The sequence below is a fragment of the Oryzias melastigma genome, linkage group LG11 (assembly GCF_002922805.2).
Source record: "Oryzias melastigma strain HK-1 linkage group LG11, ASM292280v2, whole genome shotgun sequence".
Classification (NCBI taxonomy): domain Eukaryota; kingdom Metazoa; phylum Chordata; class Actinopteri; order Beloniformes; family Adrianichthyidae; genus Oryzias; species Oryzias melastigma.
The window spans coordinates 21,524,306-21,532,787 of NC_050522.1; the positions used below are offsets into that span (position 1 = coordinate 21,524,306).

The following is an 8,482-nucleotide window of genomic DNA, read 5'->3' on the forward strand; positions in this document are numbered from 1 at the left end:
AGTCACCTTTTTAACTTTTATTTCCTGACTAAAAACATAAAAAAATAACACAGCAAGAGAGTGAGTAGAAGAAACTCGACCTCCCGATCTGTCCATATGTTTTTGGAAACGTTCACGAAAATCCCAGAGAATGTAATGTTCCAGCACTTACAGCGATTGACCTCATTCCCCAAGAAAGTGGAAACGAAATGGTGCAAAACAGAACATAAAGTCTTTAACAATCTGGAAGCGATGAGCAAAGGAAAACAATCCAATTATAACTCTGAAAGTGATTGTAAGGACCGCACACTGAGACAAACAATCAGGTGAAGCTCACACGCCGATGAGATTTTTTGTCTTTTCCTTTTTTATTATCCTGAACTGTTTAAATGTTTTTCTTTAGTCGAATGCAATAAAAAAATCCTTTGGTATGAACGGAATATTTGCCTCCAAGTGTTTTGTTGACAGAAGCCTGTTGTTTCACGGGTTCCTTTGCAGCGTTTGAAGTGTGTGTATGAGTGTGAGCCGGGCGGTTTGAAGTCTGATTCTTTTGGCAGACTTTTATCCATAATCCTAAACAAAAAAATACATAATTTCCACTCCTAAATGTTGCTCTTTGCAGTGTGTAAGTTTAACATTTGTGTTGCCTCCCTCTTTAGGTTTCGTTTTAAAGCACTTTTTTTATCGCTATGAAGCTGAAGTCAAAATTACATGCTGTGCATTGTGTTGACTCTTGTGTATGGTTTTATCCCGTCTGAGCTTTCCTCAAATCAGTTCTTTCACTTGGAATGTGTAGCCACTTTTGGAAGATGATGGTGTCAACCTTGTGTTTAGATAAAATTAACTTCTTTTAGTGGCAACGCTGAGTGCAGAAAAATGTCAGGACTTGGTTTGATGCAGCTTTTATTTTAGTAAACTCTCAGATTATATGGTATTTCTGACAATTATTTCATCAAAATCAGCTAAAAATGCTGCGCTGTCGTTAAAAAAAATGAAGAAGAAAATTATTTTAGTTATTCTTTGAGGACCCGCGCCAATAAAAATTGTGTTTTTAGCATGTTTAGGATGTACATCGTATTTTTCGGAGTATAAGTTGCAGTTTTTTTCGTAGTTTAGCCAGGGGTGCTACTTACACTCAGAAGTAACTAATTTGTGGATTTTTTTAGACACAAATAAGCTTGTATATTTGTTATTTTCTCAGTAAACATCGGTTGTCCTTTAGCGGTTGCTCCCTGTAGCAACCACTAGAGGGCACTGGAATTGAGTATAAGTACTTGCTACTGACAGTGCCAGAAGAAGTGCTGTCCAAAACAAACATGGAAGAGAATCTGATTGTTTTCCTATTAAACTGTTTCTTTTTTTTTTTTTTTCAATATATATTTATTCCTTTTTACTACAAACAAGACGTACACCTAAGAGGAAAAGAAAAACAAACAAAAAAAACTACTATATAATATTGTTTTTTTTTTTTTATATATACAGATCAAAAGATTAGAATTTTTGTATGTATTTATTTGTTGCACTTTTCTCTCAAAAGTGTGGCTTATATTCCAGAACGACGTATCTATGGTTTTCTTTTTCTTGATTAGACATTTTCCTACGGATAAGAGAGCTCTTGGTAATGGGTAAAGGGGGCGGAGCTGAATTTCTAAAGCGCTTCTAAAATTGTTTTTTTTTTATTTTTGGCTAAAAACAGTAAAATTATTATTAAAAAGACCACTGGGAACGCTTTTACAATAGACAAAAATGATCGAACATATTTTTTTTTCACATCTTCTGCTTTAAAAACCTTGATAGGACATTCGGGAGAGCTTTGGGACATTTATTTGTTAAACTAGAGAACTATCAAGACGTGGGACAGCTGCTTCTCTATGATCACTGAGCTCTTTGTGTTTTCCTGCACGAGTCAAAGTGGTGAACCAGATGGGAGAAGAGAGGACGGAAGTGTGCAGGCCGCCCAAAGGGACTCGATCCCAAATGCAGACATAATTACAGCTTGGACTTCACATAAATGTTTCTCCTCTGTCTCATTACGGCTCATTGGACTCTGACACAGCAGATCAGTCTGGTTTTTGGGGGTTTCTTTTCTTTCTTTTTTTTTTTTTTTTGGATCTGGCACGTTGTACAGAGTATATTTTTCCCCCCACATCTGCCTGTCCTGTAAGGCTTCATAAAAGTGCTCAATCAAGGATCCAAAGTTCTAGAAGCTGTCATTTTGTTTCTGATATTGCTGACTCGTGTGGTTTTTAAGTAAACTAAACAAAAATGAGTATTCTATTGTGAATCGTTAGCATAAATATAGTAAAAATACACTTTTTTTTTTTAAATTAACCAACTTACAAAAATTTTGCACATTTTATCAAAGCAGTTTTTGTTGAATGTGCATCATAAGGCAGAGGGAATTTAAAAAAGAAAAATACAAGGCAGGGGCGGAGCTAAAACATTGTATATACATTATTTCTGATTCTGGATTCCTTCCGGCTAACAATTTCCAGCTGCCATCTTGTCTGCAGCCAGGTCCCCCTCTAAGAAAGAGACAGAAGACTTTAAGGTGGTAAATGGGAACAGAAGCATAGAAGGCCATTATAATTATGTTTTCCAAGCGGTTTATGATTGTTAATGATAATAAAACAGCAGTTCTTTTAGCTAAGTTTAAGGGAGCTAATTGATTATTTCTTATTTTTTGGAAGTAAGGAAAGTTTGGAACCCAAAAAAGGGAATTTGGATGAAAATATTTGTTAGAAGCACAAATTTGTTAAATGTTGGTGAAATGTGTTTGTTTTTCTATAAAGTGGATCATTTGGATCTAAATTATCTCTTCGTTATCTTATTTTTTTGCCAATTTCCTATGTAAGACTTCTGCTTAATTAATCTAAATTGTGTTTTCTTCAATGTCTTTTTGTTGTTCAGACAGTAAGAAATCCTTTTCCTTTCATATAAACATATTTTTTCTGATGAGCCAGAGTAAATCAAGTGTCACTGATGGGCTGTGCTACCTTTTTGTTTCTTTTAAGCTCGACTAACTTGATGTGGATGTTTAGAACCTTATCTTTTGCTGCTTAATTCTCCATTCTCTAAGCTGTCATTGTGTCGTTCTTTTGAGTTCTTAAATATGGTGTTTGCATTGGTTTTTACATGCTTCCACGAATTTATTTGCAATAATGCAGATATTGTTGCATATGGAAGAGATGAATCCACTTTAAAACTGTGTACTGTACTTACAACAGTAGTGTTTTATCTTCACCCTTAAGGATGCCAGTATGACCTTCTCAATAGACTGAAAACCAGCTTTTAATATAAGGGCTAGAGGCTTTTTCACAATTCCTAATAGGATTATAAACTGTACTTTTTGTCCAATTTTCTTGGTTTCCCTTCCTTCCCTCCTTTTGACTTTTAAAGACTGCTTCTGCTGTGAATGTGTTTTTTTGAGCTTCTCCTTTGCTGCCGATCAGACCTTTAACACTTGTCTTTTTTATCAGCCTGTCAGTTGGAATATAAGGCCACTCGCTTGTCAGCTGGAGTTATTCTGGAGTCTGATTTCCTTCACACGCGCGTCTGCAGGTCACCTATAGGTCCTCTCCACGTACAGACGCTTTGAAATGCTGTCTGACTTTGGTGGTGGCGTTGGAGGGACGTGGCGACTGTGAATTTAGCCTAAAACAATGATCTGTGGAGATTCCCCGCTGAACGTGGCAGATGGCAGCAGTGATTAAAATCACAGCGGTTACACCAGATCCGACCGGTGACTCATTTTTGTGCAGTTATGAAATACTTCCTGCCGTGCGCACTCGTCTATCTTTATCACCTCAATACTGTGCAACAATCTGTAAACCCCTGTCAACTTTCAACTGAATATTTACTGTGAAAAACTATGACCTGTAGTCCAGACAATGAGAAAAAAAAAATCAGGAAATTATATCCAAATTATCGGTTTGTGATCAAATATTTGGAGATTTTTGAGGTTGCATGGTGGTGCAGAGGTTAGCTGATTCAAGTCCTGGTTGGGACTTTTCTGTGACTTTCCATGCATTCTTGTTCTTTCTCCAGGAACTAGCCTGTTTCATCCCTCCTCTGATTTGGTGTGCAGTAATGATAAAACTCTCCTGAAGTTTAACAAACGATTCCATAGAGCTGCGGACCCCACGTGACCCCATGAAGTCGGTCGGCCATTTTGGCAGATAAACGAACAGCGCTGCCGTGCTGAAACTATTAAACCATCTGAAGATTCATCTAGCTTAAATTCACGTTACTGAGCTTTATTTTGAAAAAAATTAAAAAGGTTAAATGTTACCGACCCGATAATGTTCCTGATGCGCTTTTTAAAGAGAGAGAAGAAAACGTAACTTCCCATCGTCTCACACGGGACTCTCTAAAAGTTTACAAAAGCTTACAGATGGACTCAATCTGGGTTTGTAGCGAACATTCATCTGTGGAATCTTCAAATCAAAAAATGCTGCATCATCACTGGAAGACTAAGTGTTATATTCTAGGCACAGTAACATTAGCATGCTAGCAGCAGGGTCGTGTTGTTGACATTAGCTTGGCTATCAGGTCTGATGGTCATTTTTCTATTTCTCTTCTCTGGAGATGGAAGGTAGTTGAAAATTGGATGAAGTCCAGACTCTATAGATTATCGCTCTTTCTTTCTACAAAATAAATTAATATTTCAAGATCCACATTTTGATTGCTATGTTAGCGGTTACTAACTTAAACACAACACTGTTATCCCTGCAAATTGCATGCAGTAAACTGTGGTTTTACACAAGCGTCAATCCGAAACCACATTTATACATATAATGAAAATACGTAATTGTATGCGGTAACATACGTGATATGAAGTCATCGCTGCACCAGCGGAATCCGCCCGCTGGCGGGTCTCATCTTTCAGTCTTGTTTCACTCCTAGCTCTTTTAACGGCGTTGATCCACTTATCTCGCCTCTCCGCATCTTTAGGAATGCGATAAAAAGATGTACAGCGTTCCGCCGCTTATTTGCGTTTCTAACTCAAGACACTTGTGTGAAATTTTTGAGTCCGAAGGAAGCGCTTTGCTGCGAGCAGCTGAACCCCTTCGGAGGGGAAGGGAGGGGCCGCTCCTCTCTACATGCTCCTGCCTGGAGAAACGGCATCAGCTGACTCACAAAAAAAAAAAAAAAAAAAATGGATATATTGAAAAAGATAATCGCGTAGAGTAATTATTAATAGTAAGTCTTTGTTATTTGATTCAGGATTAAGCACGCGCTTCTGATTTTAAGGTACGAGGAGACACTCTTCATCTGCGTTAAAAAGTATACTGTCACTGCGGCTGCTGTACAGTCGTTTGTTTCTAAATGTAAAAAAAATACTCTTTATGCTGAGCAATACTCCAATTTTCTTTAATACATGTTTACAAAGCATGATCAGAGTGTTTTTGATGGGTATGGATTGGTGGTGGGGTTTCCCCGTTTTTGAGGTCTCAGGTCCCTAACCCTGTGAATAAGGGAGGGAAGATTGTACCTTTCTTTTTTCTGCCTCTGTTTGTCCAACAGTTATCAAATCTTTCACCGCTGCAGTCAGCTGATTTCATTCCTCTGCCCTGATTGGTGCCAGAATGGCGGCGCCTTGAGGGGGACGACCCTGCATGACGTCATCTCTATTTTTAGAATCATAACATTAACATTAAATGTCAGCCATAATGAAGTGTTCCAGTTTTGGGTTAAGAAAATGACTGAATTCAGGAAAACACTTTCCAAGAAAAGCTTTTGCTTATTATTCCTCAATCTTGCAATTGGTGAGTTTGGGAAAAAAAAAAAAGCTAATTAAGTTTAATGTGATTCGTTCAGTTCCACTGTTAGGATTTTTCTGGTTTTCCTGTAGGATTCTCAAATGTTTTGTTTTTTTTAGTTCTTTTCTTGTTTGTTCACCTAAAAATTGAGTTATGATCAAATCTAGCATTAAAAGGCGTTTTATTGGGGATTGGACCATTCTACTGAAAAAATGTTTCACAAAAAAGTGATTTTTAATGAATTATTAAAAAAAAAAAATCACAAAACATTGGCGTTTTCAAAGTTAATGGATACATGTCCACACAACACTGTCAGGTGTTAGCAAAGCAAGGCTTATTTGTCAAGTTTCAGACCTTTGACCTTCCAGCATTTCAAGATTGCTTAACTTAACCCTTCCGCTCTCCTTAGCTTGTTTACATTAAGAGTGGGGTCATCTGTACCCCCCAAGACAGTGCGCTGAACTTTTTTTTATCTTTGATTTTTGAGTTTCACTAATGTCCATGACAGACATAAAATCCTGTCCACCTTTGTCATGGAAGAAATCACATATCAATATGTGGTTGGAGTCATCTGGACCCCAAAGAGAGTAGAAGGGTTAAAGAAGCAGCTTTTTAAAAGTGCCGACACATTCCAGTGTAATCACTCTTAGGTGATGTGAGAGCTCCGAATCATCTGTCTTTTCTCTTTAAAGCAATCACTTGGTTGTCCCCATCTGCTCTTATTTTATTGCAAATGTATTTATTTTATTTTGGTACAATATTGTTTACAGATTGCTGCTATCCATAATGTAGTTATGATAAATTAAAGAAAGAATTCCAGACATTGAAGGCCTGAAAACAGTCAAAACACAAGTATTTATTCAGCATAAATAATTATATTTAGGCTTAAATATGATGACAATGATAACATTTTCTTATGGCATTTTTCGGATGATGGAGGAAATATAAGAAAATTAAGCTAAAAATGTTTTCATAAAAGATTTAACTTTGTGATTTTGTACCATATATATTGTTTTAATTTTGCTATAAGGCTTCATATTTTCAATCAATCAAACTAAAATATATTTAATATCTTAATTAACACTTAGATTTTGGAAAGCGTTTCTGTATGGACATGTCATATTTTGAGTTTTTGACTCTGTTGGAATCTAAAAAATTTAAGGCTTTGGCTCACAGATCCAAAAATCCAACTTAATTGGCCCACATTGTTTGTGTTGCTCTGAGCCGTCAGTCGGATCCTTCACTTTCTTGTCTCTGGATAACCACCTGTGAGAGGAACGGAGACTGGAGAGGTGCGTTTTCTTAAGCAGAAGTTCTGCTGTTTCAAACAAGTCATTTCATGTTTCTTTATTTTGAAGCATTTCTTATAAATGTGTCATTTGAAACTTCAAGTTATACTGTTTAAGATAAATATTGGCACTTAAAGTTAACGTTAATTTTTAGGAATTTTTGTGTTAAAGAATTCACAAAACATCAATTATTATATAATTTCTATGAAAAATCGTTTATGCATTTTATTTTCATTAGTTTTCTTGAATAATTATTGACAAAAATTCATCTGTGCACTTTTTTTTTTTTAAGACAGTCAACGGCTCAACGTCTCATTCCCCGCGGTCACGCCTTATTCTGAGCTTTTCTACTAAATCCAAATCCTACATGTAAAATGTAACCCTGCACAGGGCTGTGCTCGCCCGACAAAACTAACAGCTGGATGTCATCGTGTATCAAAGTCTTAAATGTCCTCATATAAGCCGATTCATGACATAACGTTCTAAAGGGGCGCTAAAGTTTAACCCTTTCGTGCCGATTGTCGCTAATTCATAAAATAAATCTCTATTTAATTTGATATTAACTTGAACGAAATAAATAAAATAAATAAATAATGTTTTAAATAGCTGGAAACAAGTCAGACATAACGAAGTTACGGATTTTGATTTTTTTCTTCTTTTTGTGAAGCTTTAGACTAAACTCATGCGAGTTTTGGTTTGTTGTTGCCATTCTGAAACACTGTTTTTTATTATTTTTTCATTTACACTATTTTTATCAATAATATTTTTGTAAAATAACTTCATTGATCAAGTATTATTTTTTCCTGTTAATATTTATAACTGTGAAATTTTCTTTCTTTGACTGATTGAATTTGAGACAAAATCACTAAAAATGCAGTTTTTATGGAGAGAAAATAGACTCTCTCCAATCTGTGTCTGCATAATCCTTGATTTGTGCACACAGAATGTGCATAATTCTTGATTTGACTGAGGCTTTTTGATTGGCTAATCTATTTTCTCTCTATGCTTTTTTTAGCATTGGTGTTGAAAGCCACAGAATGGATAACATGTAGTTTCAGAATTACACTTGCTCTTATATATGTTCAAATAGAACAAATAATACACATTAAAGGAGTTTTGTGCAGTTGCCTTTTACAGTTATATTTATTTATTTTATTTTTATTATATTAGATATTAATATAGGCTTGAAGAACATTTTGTCAGTTTAAAAATGAAGAAAAATCAAAAGTTATGGAGAACATTACATTGTTGTTATTGTTAAAGACTAGTTATTCCCTCATGTGAGAAATCCACTGATTTAGATAAACAGAGAAACCTTTATACATTTTTTTTATTTTATTTAAAAAATAGGTCTGTTTTGTTTTATTTAATAATGCAGAGTTTTAGTTATATAGAGGATTATCTAAAAGCACCAAAAAATTCAATGAATCGAAGACATCACAATATAACTTG

General features: G+C 35.5%; 1 protein-coding gene across 5 annotated transcripts in view; it reads left to right on the top strand.

Annotated features, from left to right (window-relative positions):
* The window catches only part of LOC112162546 (collagen alpha-1(XIV) chain), a 149,787-nt gene that overhangs the window by 30,942 nt on the left and 110,363 nt on the right, over window positions 1–8,482 (top strand). The window lies entirely within an intron of this gene.